The sequence below is a fragment of the Neodiprion pinetum genome, chromosome 3 (genome assembly GCF_021155775.2).
Source record: "Neodiprion pinetum isolate iyNeoPine1 chromosome 3, iyNeoPine1.2, whole genome shotgun sequence".
Taxonomy (NCBI): domain Eukaryota; kingdom Metazoa; phylum Arthropoda; class Insecta; order Hymenoptera; family Diprionidae; genus Neodiprion; species Neodiprion pinetum.
In genome coordinates, this window is record NC_060234.1 from 6,503,816 (window position 1) to 6,517,958 (window position 14,143).

Genomic DNA, 14,143 nt, shown 5'->3' on the forward strand with positions numbered 1-14,143 from the left:
TAAGTTTTTCTATTAAATGAATAATGTTTCACATTGAAAGCTAATGACGTCTCCATTCCGATCAATAACACGCATCGTTAAGTTCGCAAAATTTCTTCGAGGTTGGGCTTGGAAACTTTATCGTCTCTTGAACTCCTGAGGGGGAGACGATTTCCAGAACAATACCGCTAATAAGATTTTCAGAAAGTGCCGTTGAAACATTAAATAGCATCTCCATTTTCACCACATATCAACGTCTGTATAAAGCCAGCGCACTCTATACGAACTCATCACCCTCTCAAGAAGTTTACAAAGTGTAATAGTAAAGTATCAAGAATATTAAGTAATGGCTGGTCAATCATCCAAAGACTCCATCGACGCGATGACAGGAGCCTGCGATTTGACGTGCAAACTGTCTCTGGGCAAAAAGCGCAACAGAACTACCGACCATTAAATCAACGTTGGACTGGAAAATATACACTTTTTGAGTGACGTTTCGTTTTTATGAAGCTGGATTCCGCTTCAGGTTTTAAACAGCAATATTATTTATTGCTTCTTAAAACTTAAAACATTTGCCGAACCTATGTTCATTCCTACATGATGAGTACGGGTTTGAATCTTCTCACCAGTACCTTTGTTGTCAATGAAACGTTTCACGTTTCCCAGATCAATGCTCTGTTCACAGTTTTTATGAAGGTCAGAAGTGGTTCTGCACCACTTGGGAGTATCTTCAATGAACTTCTAAATTTTGACTTTTCTAATTATGAAGATGAAGTTTGTCGAAATTCCGGTCAGGAAGAAGAAAGTTTAATACTTTGAAAGACGTGACCTAAAACTGTCACTCAGACAGTTTCTTGCAACTGTTTAATTTTTCACCGTTTTTGTACAACAACAAATATTCGTTTAAACATATTTCCATGCTCTCAATTCAGAATTGTTGTGTTGAAGCATCCTGTTTTGTTAATTATTATAGAAATTATTCCTGAGGATGGTCGGCAGGGCCCGGCCGAAACGTCGATTTTTATTCTCACGTCTTTCAAAGTATTAAACTTTCTTCTTCCTGACCGGAATTTCGACAAACTTCATCTTCAATCTACCTCCTGGTCACGAACTTCTTTCCTAAATTTTCTAATTATATTCATTTATTTCATCGCTATACATGTCAAAGAAGTCCTGATGTACCTATTTTGCCTTGGTTCAAACCTAAAACTATGAACTACACCAGAGCGATTTATTTAAATAAATTTGCTTTCGGATTCGCAGCATATCTTTTTTTACACTTTTTCCGTGCGCCATAACGATAAGTGAAAAGCATCGGATTCAACACACAGTCACGTTCCTGCGATGATCGGTGGAAAAATTCCAGGGGTCAACACTCCTGCGGGTGATAAACATCGCGCTCAATGGGACGACGGCTCTGAACCGGTGTCATCACTAATCTGCAGCACCTCGATTTCAGCAATTTTTTCGTGAATGTTAAGCGTCTAGCAATCAAGCTATTGGAGGCAACCTTACAAACTGGCGAATAGTATTTTCTCAAGCAAATTCGAAAACATGAAAAATGGTCAAAATATGGTGAAAATAAAATACTTTATCAGCCGGAACGAGCTTATCCTGCCGACCACCGATCTTCACCAGTGGCTTAATGGTAGTGGTTTAATCGAATCGACTGCAAAATATTATATCTTTAAATTTGAACTTATGACTCGTCGAATCAATGACCACATTTCTGTCTTGCAGCTCGGATATAGTCTTGATTAATTGTAACAGAGTAAGCTTTATCGTGCGCAATTCTCTTGGTAATGTTCAATTTGCCCCCAATTTCAAGAAGATCCTTTAAAATTCCTCTTGTCCAAAAAGAATTAACGTACGAGTAGTACCATACGCGCATGCACAAAAGTGCTTGGAATGCACTGATATATTTTGGAATAATTCAAACGAATGTGGTTCGGTCATGCGCATACTACAAACTGACCTGATTCTGGGCGTCTCAAGAATCAAACGATAATTCGAATCACCAGCAATCCTGTTATATATGGGACCTTCTAAGCCAAATCAAGCACGTTTGAACCCGACCCGTTTCGATTTCGTTGGAACTTTGAATCATTCATTGCATTTCACTTTCATTTCTTATTTTTGAGTCTTATAAACGCCTTTTCTCGTACTCGAGTTGGTAGCATGGGAGGCCACATGGTTCGACCAGCATATTCGAAAAAGCCAGAGGGGCCTGCAACTGACAACGACGGGTTGGGTGAAACTTTCCTTCCTTCTTGGTATGTATAGATAATTATTAAATAATTTGAGATTAACAAAACCCAGTCCCGAGTGGGAAGCTCACCTAGCGCTCGCGCATACGCCACAATGAGGAAATGGCCTGAGTTGGCACCTTCCGGGGAAGGCCTTGGTGGGCTCCTTGCATGGACTCAGGGCAACATGCGGCTGTTTATAGCAATTTGTGTAGGGGAGGGTGGCTCACGATCAAGCGTTCGGGAGACTCGATCTCGATTCAGGACAGACATAATAATAAGCAGCCCTAAGTCTGGGTAATTTCTTGGTCTGTTATAATTCCCAAATTCCATTATTCGGCTGTGTCACTACGTATACATATAGTTATTGTGCTGTGGTATTTTATTACTGCGTGCCTGTAATTCATTGTGAGTGAGACATCATTGGGTTGTCTGGTGGAGGTACCGGTTATTGCGACACCGTATCTGCTGCGTGCTGTCCGAAGTCGTTTACAGGGCGTCCCTGAGACGTTGGAGACCTGTAGCTAGTTGGGTTTTTGCCACCCGGGATCCGCACACCGTGCATTGCCACAGTATTGCGAGGGTTGTCCCCTCCAATTGCCAAGTATTGCTCCAATATTGAGAGGGCCGTTCCTTCTGACAGATAAGACAGCTCCCTTAGTTTTTTTAGTCAGGCGAATGATCATTCTCTCATTAAATAGTTTCACATAAGTTAGAGATTCGGACATCGCCTTGCAGCACTTTGTTCACCATTTCATGTACTTGGGTTTTATGTGATTTGTTGAATAAATTCAGTATCTTCGGTTAGCTTGCTCAAGCTTATTTCTACACTCCATGCGGGTTTTTATACCTCAGCAAGCTATTGTTCGTTGTTGGTTTGTCCACGCAAATAGCGTGTTTTTATTCAAAGCAACCGATTACTCATTCTATCCCGAATTCTCCCTTTTGTAGTATGAAAATAATTCAGCCGGCTCACTCAAATGTTGAAAATTGAATGTCTGTTTGGAGAAAATTCGAAGGAGTGATTTTTTTGCAATTTTCTACTGATCGATGCCAGTTTTCTGATGTTTTTTACCGCATTAGATGAATTTATCATTCAAAAACTTACGAACTTTTCGCCAGAAAAAGAATCTAAAGAAACACGCCATGGACTTGGGCCTATTGCATGCTAAAGACACAGAACCCGCGGAGTTTGTTAGCGAGGTAGAAAGTTTTAAATTCATAGCGGCATCAGTTTTTCCAAATTGAAAAAAAAAGATGCCATTACAATTGCCTAATAGCATCAGGGATTCTTCGCTGACCCCAGTCTATCCTAATATAGAGATAGTTTACCGCATTTTCTTGACGATACTAATTATTACTGCATCTTGCAAAAGAGGCTTTAGTAAACTGAAATTCATAAAAACTTACTGGAGATCAACGATGCGACAGGAAAGATTGACAGGCTTAGCTATACTATCTGTGAAAAATCATTTAGCTAAGGCTTTGGAATATCAAGAAGTAATTGATGAATTTAGGAAAATAGCTAATTTATAATTAGCGCTACAACTTGATCTAGCTTCTCTGTACTGTGCAATCGATCAATAAAATTAAATTATGATCGTATTAAACAAATCGGGTGAACGATTATTGATGGTACCATATTCTATTAGATTGGGCTTAACGGGCACTTATTCAGCGCTGGGGCGAAAGGGGGCGCATTTGTTTCATACTGCCCAGGGCGATAATTTGTCAAGGCACGGCGCTGAGATTCATCATCGAGAAGCTTCTTCCAGCACTCTGGTGATCAGCGAAGGGAATCAAACATTGTGAGGCTGGCAACGAAAAATTCTCAGAATTTAGGAAGTCAACATTTCTCGGAATCGTCAGACAAGTTGCTACGCAACGTTGAGAGGCCCTTGTCAATCGGCAAGACGTTAAAGCTTCTGTGGATCACACCTACATCGATGCTGAACTATCAGAAAACAAACAGATCGTTTGACAATTTGAGACATGACATCCAGCGGCCGATTGTGGATCCACATCTCCTTCGATGATAAACGAATTTATGTGTATTAAATGATTGTAACGTATGCATGATGGGAGAAAGACGACCATAAAACTTGAAAATTTAGTTCAGAAAATGAGCCTCACATCGATTCTCCTCTGATAAAGAGAACTTTGCAACTAGTCGAACTACAAGAGCGAATTGACGTATTCTTAGAAGATATCTAAGATCCGAAAAAGCTATTCATCAAAAATCTCCGCTCAACGAAGTAATACAAAGTTGGAACGTTGGAACTGTCAATAAAGAATAAAATCAAAGAGTTAAAAAACTGTATGAAAAATGGATTTCATTTAAATCCAACGAAATTGGCAAGTTGGAAGAATTTTTAGCCACCAGAAAGCTGTCAGAATTAATGATTTTCAAAAATTATGAAGTCACGAGTATCGGGAAAGTGCAGATATGATTTGGTTGACGGGTAGTCATAGATGTCGACCAGACGTTCAACATATGCCTGCCGTCGCGGATGGCAAAAGTATTATACAAGGGTGCCGTTCTATTCCAAAACACGACGACTGCTACGCAGAAAGATGGGTTGGATACGAAGTACCTGGGTGATCGATATAATTAAATCGAATTTAACGATACATGGACTGCAAACCGACCGACGCCGTTGAATCCTTCAATAAAGAAAACGCTATTAAAGCAAGGAATCAGTCTTGTTTTCCACACCCACTATCCACCTGTTTTCTTGCTGTATAATAAAATATACCTACTTGTCCCCTCTATCTATCTCAGCTCTCTCTTTCTATCCCCCTCTTTCCTTTTATATTCCTTATCGTGTTCCTCGCTTCAGTACCACGTCTTCATTCACCTGTCCGGGGCTACCAGCTCCTGAAGTCCTTTCGTTGACGCCACCTCAGAGAGAAGCGTTATGCTGGGCCAGGAAATCCGCTACCAGGGTAACTCGGCAGTACTGGCCACGAGGGATGGATCTACCGGATACCCGCCTATCCACCCGAGATAAGACCATCGACTACCGCCCGCGATCCACCTTCGACTCTCCGAGTGGGTGGTTTTATTATCCCTGGTTCCGACTCCCGCTGACGAGGACCCAACGAGAACCAAGGAAAACGAAGCCCCGGAACCTAACAAGTACTAACAACGTCCTTCGGGTATCCACCCAGCCCATACCCCGCAGTAGTTACGTCGGAAAATAGTACCAAATCATCCGCCAATGGCGCAACCTTCCTCCACCTCACCGTTTTGCGGAGCCCATCTCTACACCGACGAATGATGCTAATAACCTTCCCTGGTCAACCACAATCGTGGTAGAAAACATGAAGAAGAATTATGTATACATAGCTGTAGGGAAAGTAGAAGAGAAACGGTCATTTATCAAATCTGTTGAATGCTGGTATAAATTTGTATTTTATCTCTGTATGGTGCCGCCACCGATGGCAAACCAGCTGCACTAAACTCAAGAGAAGGAGCACAACACACAGGTTGTAAAAAAAAAGGGTAATAAGAAAGAAGCAGTCGCACTATGTATTATTCTAATCAATAAACATGCAATAACGAACTACCTATCCACGGTTATTTAACAAAATCATTAAAAGAAACTTCACACCTTCAAAGACAATATCTCTGTATAAGAAAAGTAACCAACAAATTGGAGGGCGACCCATCTTTTGAGAACGATCGTTACTGCCTGCTTCGAGATATAGTATTCCAACGAACCCGTATAAACTCAACCTGGAGAATCGTTATACCTTTCGAAATGGTATCAAATATCATCTAATATATTCATGAAACAATGAGACACGCTGGTAAACAAATATGCATCAATTTAGCGGACAGATTCCATATTTGGCCCGGATGTCAGGAGCAATTCGTCAATACATAAGCTCATGTGGCCCATTTCAATGGGTCAAACCTCAAAATATATGTATGGGCTCACAAAGCTCTAGTTACATCCCACGTGACAAAAATGAATTTATTGCACAAGATATTTACGGTCCTTTGCCCTCATTAACAGGACGGTTTCAATAGACACTCCTAATAGTTGACACATTCTCATAACTAGTTTCATTATGTCCAATAAACAAAACTACTGTAATAATAACCAATTGTTCTCGTGTGAACGCTTCTGAACTTTGAAATTGTAAAGATAAGGGAGTAACAGAACTATACTACCGTGACAGGCTAGAAATATACAGAATAATATATATTAAATGCATTAATATAAATGCAATAATATATACATATATGCATATAGAATTGAGTAGATAACACAACTCTACATAAAAAATTTTCATCCGTTTCCTAAAATTTATTTTATGATGTTTCTTTTCATTAGGCTACAAAATAAAGGAAAATTACCCATATTCCATATAAAGTTTGCTTTTGTAGTAGTTTTGATAATGATACATTCTTTTCAGTTATCGTAGAAATATTAATTAGTTCTGGTACATTTAAAAATACCGCCAAAAAAAAAAGTTTGGAATAGTTTTAAAGTAGTAGTCTCTGGATTTTTAGGGAATAACAAAGATGAAAATTACCAAGTTCTAGTTGAAAATATGTTAATAAACTTTATAACCATGGGTTGCAGAATGTCTCTAAAAGTACATATGCTGCATGCTCATTTAGATAAATTTGAAAACAACATGGAGGCGTGCTCAGAAAAACAAGGAGAGCGTTTTCATCAAGATATTATGAACTTCGAACAACGTTATCAGGGCCAATAAATCGAAAATATGATGGGTGACATTTGGGGTTTAGTGGAAAAAAGTACTTATGAACATGAAAAAAAAAAGTAATAAGGTTCGCTTTAAAACTTTTTTCCACCATTTTGTAATTTGATATGATAGTAAAACTTGATAAAAATATATTTGTTTCGAGTTATCAATAAATAAAAATTTTAACTATGGATTTTCTAGAATATTCTTCAACCGTTCTCCTGGATAGAAAAGCAAACTTTTTCAGGGCCTAAATATTTTTTTCATCCAACTGTCGATAAATCTATCAAAATTACCCTCTCATTAAAGTCAAAATTCATGTTGTCCTGTGTAATAAATGCATTTTGAAGCGTACACGTTACACACATCATTACATACAATATTTTCATGCAGTCAATTTTATAAGGTTATACATCCCATCGCCCTCGATGCTCAGTGACATGAAGCGTTGCTTTTGAGAGCCCCAAAACATCTGATGAACAAACATGCGGTAGTTCAATCAAATGGTGATAATTTCGGGAATCAGATGCGGTCTGTGATACGCAAGGGTTCAAAATTAGGGCCGAAAAAGCACAATTCAACCTGCCAGATTCAACATGCCGACGCAAAAAAAGCAAACGTAGAATCCCGGAATACAAAACACGATTTTGCAAACTAACGAAAAGGTTAGAAGGCTCCAAAATCCAGATGATCTCTTCGAAAAAATTCTCACACCTCATACCCAGTCGTGGATTGGTGCTCCTGGTAAGCTACTGGACGAGCGAGCAAATCTGTGCGTAATGCTATGCGTTTGCAGAGTCAAGTTGACGCTTCATGCCGATTGCGAAAAATCACCTAAATCCAGAAACTATCCCGTGGTGCCTTATCTCAATCCATTTGAAGCAGGAGCGTTTTCCCTGATGAAACTGTTGGACAGGTCACATCGCAAACGACTATTGACGCCACCTGTAGACGATGGAATCCGTACTCAAAGACGAAAACATCCGAAGATGAACGCAAGTGACACGGTCCCGGAACTTCAAACAAACACAGTAGTCCCACTGCCGGCTCCTGCTGACCTTTTCCAAAACGAACGCAATTTCGATTTATCGGCCGATTTACCTCTTGCCGTACCGACCATTCCTGGCTACTGGCTCATCTTTCGTCACGCCAGTTGATTTTCACGAGTTATCAGAAGAACCGCAAAGCCTGTCGAAAGTTGATGCCTTCGTCGAACCACGGTCCCCTCCCACACTGACCTCGGAAGAATTCATCGACGAAATTCATCATTCTGACAAGACTACAACCACGTCCAGATTTATGCCTGACCTATAATCAGCCCCAGTACCCGGTAATCCTGCAAACGTTCTTTCATTATATTCTTATTGTCCACTCGCATGCCATATTATCCCTCACTCTAATAAATTCATTCGTAAATAAAAGCATCATTACATGAATTGTATTTTGTCATTATTGACTGTTAATACCAACGAGAATTTAATCATACAAGAAACACGGTCACGAAATTCAAACCTCATCTAATAATTCAGTATGAATCAATTTTACGGGTATTCGATAACCAAATTCAAATTAAAACTATTCTATGCCCAACGAGTGACACCGGTTTTTAGATATAGTTGGAATCTACCACGTGTAAATAGCTCAATGTAAAATAACGTTTTCCGACACCCTGTCCTTCTATGAGGTTACAAAAAAAAAGTCCTTCCGTGAAACTGTCGCTTCTCGACAACACCTTTTCGTATGGGGATATTGCAACATATTCGAATTCGTCTACTACAATTTCATTTAAAATTTACTGAATTTCACCAGCTACGTTAATACAATGTCATTAATTTATTCCATGCAGGGCGAAACAACGCTCCACAATCTCTGCCGGACCACGACTGGCAGCAACGAGTTTCACTCGATCGAATGTATATTACATTAATATATATTACTATTAATGTATATTACATACGTTTAAGAACGAGGCAATATGCCTGTCAAGAAAATTTCAAATTAACCAAACATTTTGCTGAGAAAAAAAAATATCTAAATTCACCAACCGATAAATATTTTTAAAATGGTATTCATTATTCCACAAGCAGTGTATTTTTCTCCCTTTTTTCATGATCCTAAGAAATTCGAAATAACACGATAGTCTTGCGTCGCGAACTTCTCATCTCCGAGGCGCGAGAAATCCGTTAAACCCACGGTAAGTGGTGTTGATAAGTATCACACATGGACAGGTATCGTTTATTCCTGTCGTGGAAGGGTGACCGAAGATATGAGGCATTAAACAGATCTACCGAATACACTGATACACAAGTGTCGAGACTATAGAAATATCAACACCCAAAGGTACAATAGAATTCATTTGACCGTAACGTACTTCCAAAAGTTGTATGCTTAGTTTATACAACGTGTACAATATACTGTATCAAAAAAATCTAATATTTTTTTTTCGAAATACGAGTCGCAAATATTGTTTCAAAGGACGAGAATAATAATAAATATTAATATTCAGAGGTGCCTCATCGTGATTGTTTATTTCCCATTTCAATATCATGGGAATTTTTTTTTTTTGTCTTTGAAACTATAACTCGTCAACGCATTAGCGTGCTGATAAGACCACTACATATTTTCCTAGAGAAATGAACGCTCTTCAGAAAAAGCCTGTTATCATTTTATGATAAATCTTGCGTCGCGAACTTCTCATCTCCGAGGCGTGTGAAACTCGTTAAACCCACGGTAAGTGGTGTTGGTAAGTATCACACATGAACAGGTATCGTTTATTCCTGTTGTCGAAGGGTGACCGAAGATACGAGGCATTAAACAGATTTACCGAATACACTGATACACGAGTGTCGAGATTACAGAAATATCAACACCCAAAGGTACAATAGAATTTATTTGACCGTAACGTACTTCCAAAATTTGGATGTTGATATTTTCCGATAAATTCAAACTGGTTTATAATTATTAAACCGCGAATAACGTGTCAAAAATATTTTCCAGACTCAAATTAGTATAATTTCAGGAAGCACACGAAATACTGAGAGCAATTAATTCTTCGTGGTTATTGGCGAAGAGAGTATATTTCATTCAAATTCAAAAGATTTTTAATTTTTCACGAGTGAAACTTGATCCGCAAACCTACTCTTGTTTAGGCAACTCATAATCAAGGATTCAGCTATGCAATCAACTCAAATGCGTTAAAACGAATAAATCAGATTCGAGTGGCGAACCGACAATTCAATAGAATTAAGAAAAGTTCATTTAACTCTAAAAAAAGAGTTCAGTAGATTGTGAGCAAAACTTCAATTGCTTAAGCGGTCGCCTATTGGAACTGGAATGTGTACAGACGGAAATAATATTTACACAATTCAGACTACAATTGTATAGACGAAATATAAACTTGTCTAAATCACGTAATTTCTCTTATTGCGTAGATTTTGACATTATGCGAAACCCAAATTATTGAGATAAGGATAATAAATGAATAATATCGAACCAATATGGTGACCACGAAGCTGGCTACACGATGTCCAAAATGGCGATTCATCGACAGGAAACCACTTGTTGCAGGGTTGAAAAATCGGCAGCAACACTTGAATTTGACGATAAGATATTTTATCATCCAAACGCGAGTTTAAACGGCAAACGTAGTGATACGAACAGATTTATCATACTTGCAACTTCGCGAACCGGTGGAATCGGCTTGTTTACACTGAAAGCATCCGCGCTCTGGGACAGCTCACAGAAAACTGAGGCTCTCGATCCTCGTGCGCGAAGATTTGGCGATCGGTGATTCGAATCGGCAAAATTCGTCGGTAAGCCGTGTTTCAAATGTTCGGTACACTCGGTCGAATACTTGGCGGAAGAAAAATATGACGAGACGTATGTTTTGAAACTACGACTCGTCAAATCGATGGATTTGGAAACCGATACGAATTAATTTTCTGATAAATATTTAAATTTCACGCAAGCGTTGGAATCAATATAATATTTTGCAACTACATATCAGCCAAAATGCGAATTCCAACGCGAAATGTATTGATGTTTCAAAAGCTGGGGGAAAATGAAGGTTTTGCTTAATCCTCAGATAATTACATCGTTCTTTCATGTACTTTAAGTTCGATCGAAATAATTCTTTTATTAGATTTAGAAAAAAACGATAGAAAAAATGGATTTTTCCAAAGTTCAAGACTCACGTAACTCCTTAATTATTTTATTCGGTAAAAATGATTGTCGTATTTACGATAAGGCTGATTACAGGGTGAAAGGAAGCTGCAAAGTTTCAGCTTCCAAAGTCGACTATGTCTACAGATATGATAATGCAATGATTACAGAATATAAGCCGCTATAAGACAGTCATTTTTGGAGCTTAGTTGATAGCCGACAAAAACATAATGTTGCTAGGTGTAAATGTGTATATAAAATTAAGAAAAACGCCTCTGGGGTTTTTCAACGGTACGAAGCTCGACTGGTTGCCTGTGGCTACAGCCAAAAATACGATATCGATTTTAACGAGACGTTTGCACGAGTCGTGAGACACTCAACAATAGGACTATTATTCGCAATTGGTAATCAAATTGAAACGACCATGGAACTTTTGGACGTGTCGACGCCGTTTCCAAATGGTGAGCTTGATGAATCATCAAAATTCTTATAAAATTTGTTTGCGCAAGAAAAATTTATACGGGTCGAAATAAGCTGGTCGAGTATGGAATCGAAAGATTAAGCATAGGTTACGTTCAATCAAAATATGAATTTTGTGTTTGTAAAAACAAAGAAGAGAACATTTGTACGTTGATGATTTCTTTGTTTTTAATAACTGTATGAAAGAGAAAAAGAGATTGATTGATATATTAGAAGGTAACTTTAATGTCAAGTGCTAACGAGGCAATATGCCTATCAAGAAAATTTCAAATTAACCAAACATTTTGCTGTGAAAAAAAAAATATCCAAATTCACCAACCGATAAATATTTTTAAAATGGTATTCATTATTCCACAAGCAGTGTATTTTTCTCCCTTTTTTCATCATCCTAAGAAATTCGAAATAACACGACAGTCTTGCGTCGCGAACTTCTCATCTCCGAGGCGCGAGAAATCCGTTAAATCCAAGGTAAGTGGTGTTGATAAGTATCACACATGAACAGGTATCGTTTATTCCTGTCGTCGAAGGGTGACCGAAGATACGAGGCATTAAACAGATCTACCGAATACACTGATACACAAGTGTCGAGACTATAGAAATATCAACATCCAAAGGTACAATAGAATTCATTTGACCGTAACGTACTTCCAAAAGTTGTATGCTTGGTTTATACAACGTGTGCAATATACTGTATCAAAAAAATTTAATATTTTTTTTTTGCGAAATACAAGTCGCAAATATTGTTTCAAAGGATGAGAATAATAATAAATATTAATATTTAGAGGTGCCTCATCGTGATTGTTTATTTCCCATTTCAATAACATGGGAATTTTTTTTTTTTTTTTTATCTTTGAAACTTTATAACTCGTCAACGCATTAGCGTGCTGATAAGACCACTACATATTTTTATAGAGAAATGGACGCTCTTCAAAAAAGGTCCGTTATCATTTTATGATGAATCTATTATTTCAAAAGTTATTTAAGATCAAAGGTCAGCAAGAGATCCCGAGAAACGAATCAACAGCGCCAATAGCCAAAAAAATGCGACTGGAGTCAGCAGAACATTTATTTTATTACGTATTTTTACGAGTGGTGGCAATTATTCAAAATCTTACACGCAGATACCTTTTTTACATTGAAATAATGATAAAATTTTTTCAATAGTTGCACACTTGCGTTTTGTGATCGAATGTGTTTTGAAAAAATTGATAGTTCTTCGAAATTAATTTTCTAAATTTGTTGATCAAATCAAAAATTACTTTTCAATGCAATTTTACTCTAATCATATAAGTCCCCTTTACGTATTAAGTGACCGGTATAATATTTTGCAGAACGTTTAGATCACGATGACGAAAATTCATTTAAAAAATATTCGTGACTTCAACATTGCCGGTGGCTAAAATTCTCAAATTCGCAAATGTCGATTCGACGGGTTATGACGGGTTCGGCGGGGCATCCAGAAGCCTATATCGTATTTGAGTTAAGAATAGTACACTTTGAAATAAGCCTTATGATATGGTAATATTATAGGTAAAATTGTTGCTCAAAGTTATAATTCAACTGTTGGCGATAAAAAGACGGACGACTTAGGGGCCTGATTATTTTGAAAAACAGAAAAGAAGCCAATCAGTCCTTAATAAAAGAAAATATTTCAAGAAAAACGGACAAACTACGTGAATTCCTTGTTTTAAAAAATATCCAAAAGGTGTATTAAAAGGTATACGGGTCAACTTTGCATCATTTTTATGTATATAAAATTGATTTTTGAATTCAACAACATTCCTATCCGTGGATCAATCTATCAACTGTACCGAGTATCATTGGCAGTACTAGAAGCCGAGATACAGTTTGTTCAGCGCGGCATCTCGTCCATACAAAATAATGAGGACGACTATAAACACAACACATTTAACGAAGAGTGGCTACAAGCCGCAAAAGCAGTGGTTGTGTTACCAGACCAGATCAGCACGATCGTAAATGCGATCGGCAAAATAAACGTCTATGATTCAACATACGTGCCAAAGCTCGCACGCGACAACTACCATGATGGCAGGTTTGTGCCACAGAGTGAGCAGGTAGTTTTATCTAACCTACGAAACACCGTAGAGGCGTTAGCGCGTGAAGATACGCCCATGCAACAACGCAGGGCCTTCTACCAGCACAACCCGATTCCGGGAACGGTATGGCACGGGCAACCGGAAAATCCGGTATTGCAGAATCCCAATGATATGATACCGCCAAACTATGACGTCGTAGACCTGCAAGACGGCATCAGTGACTTGAGGGCGAAGTTCAACTACTTGAATAAGAAGGCAGGCAAGTATTTTACCGATCCAATTGTCTTTTCGCCAGATGGGCAGAAGACACAACTAATCTGCAACCAGCAGGATGGATTGAGAGTTAGTGACCGTGAGATGAACGAGCCACTTGATCAATACTATGCACGCTGCAAAGTTGAGGGGGATATAGACGATTATTATAATTTAGCGTCATTAACAGCTCCTGAACAGCTGAAAGGAAATTTACTATTGCTTGGAGAAAGTCCAATAGCTAGA

At 38.3% G+C, this 14,143-nt stretch overlaps 1 long non-coding RNA gene across 5 annotated transcripts in view; it reads right to left on the minus strand.

Moving 5' to 3' along the window:
• Positions 1–14,143, minus strand: part of LOC124214942 (uncharacterized) — a 159,708-nt gene that overhangs the window by 32,775 nt on the left and 112,790 nt on the right. The gene's annotated exons all lie outside the window — the stretch shown is intronic.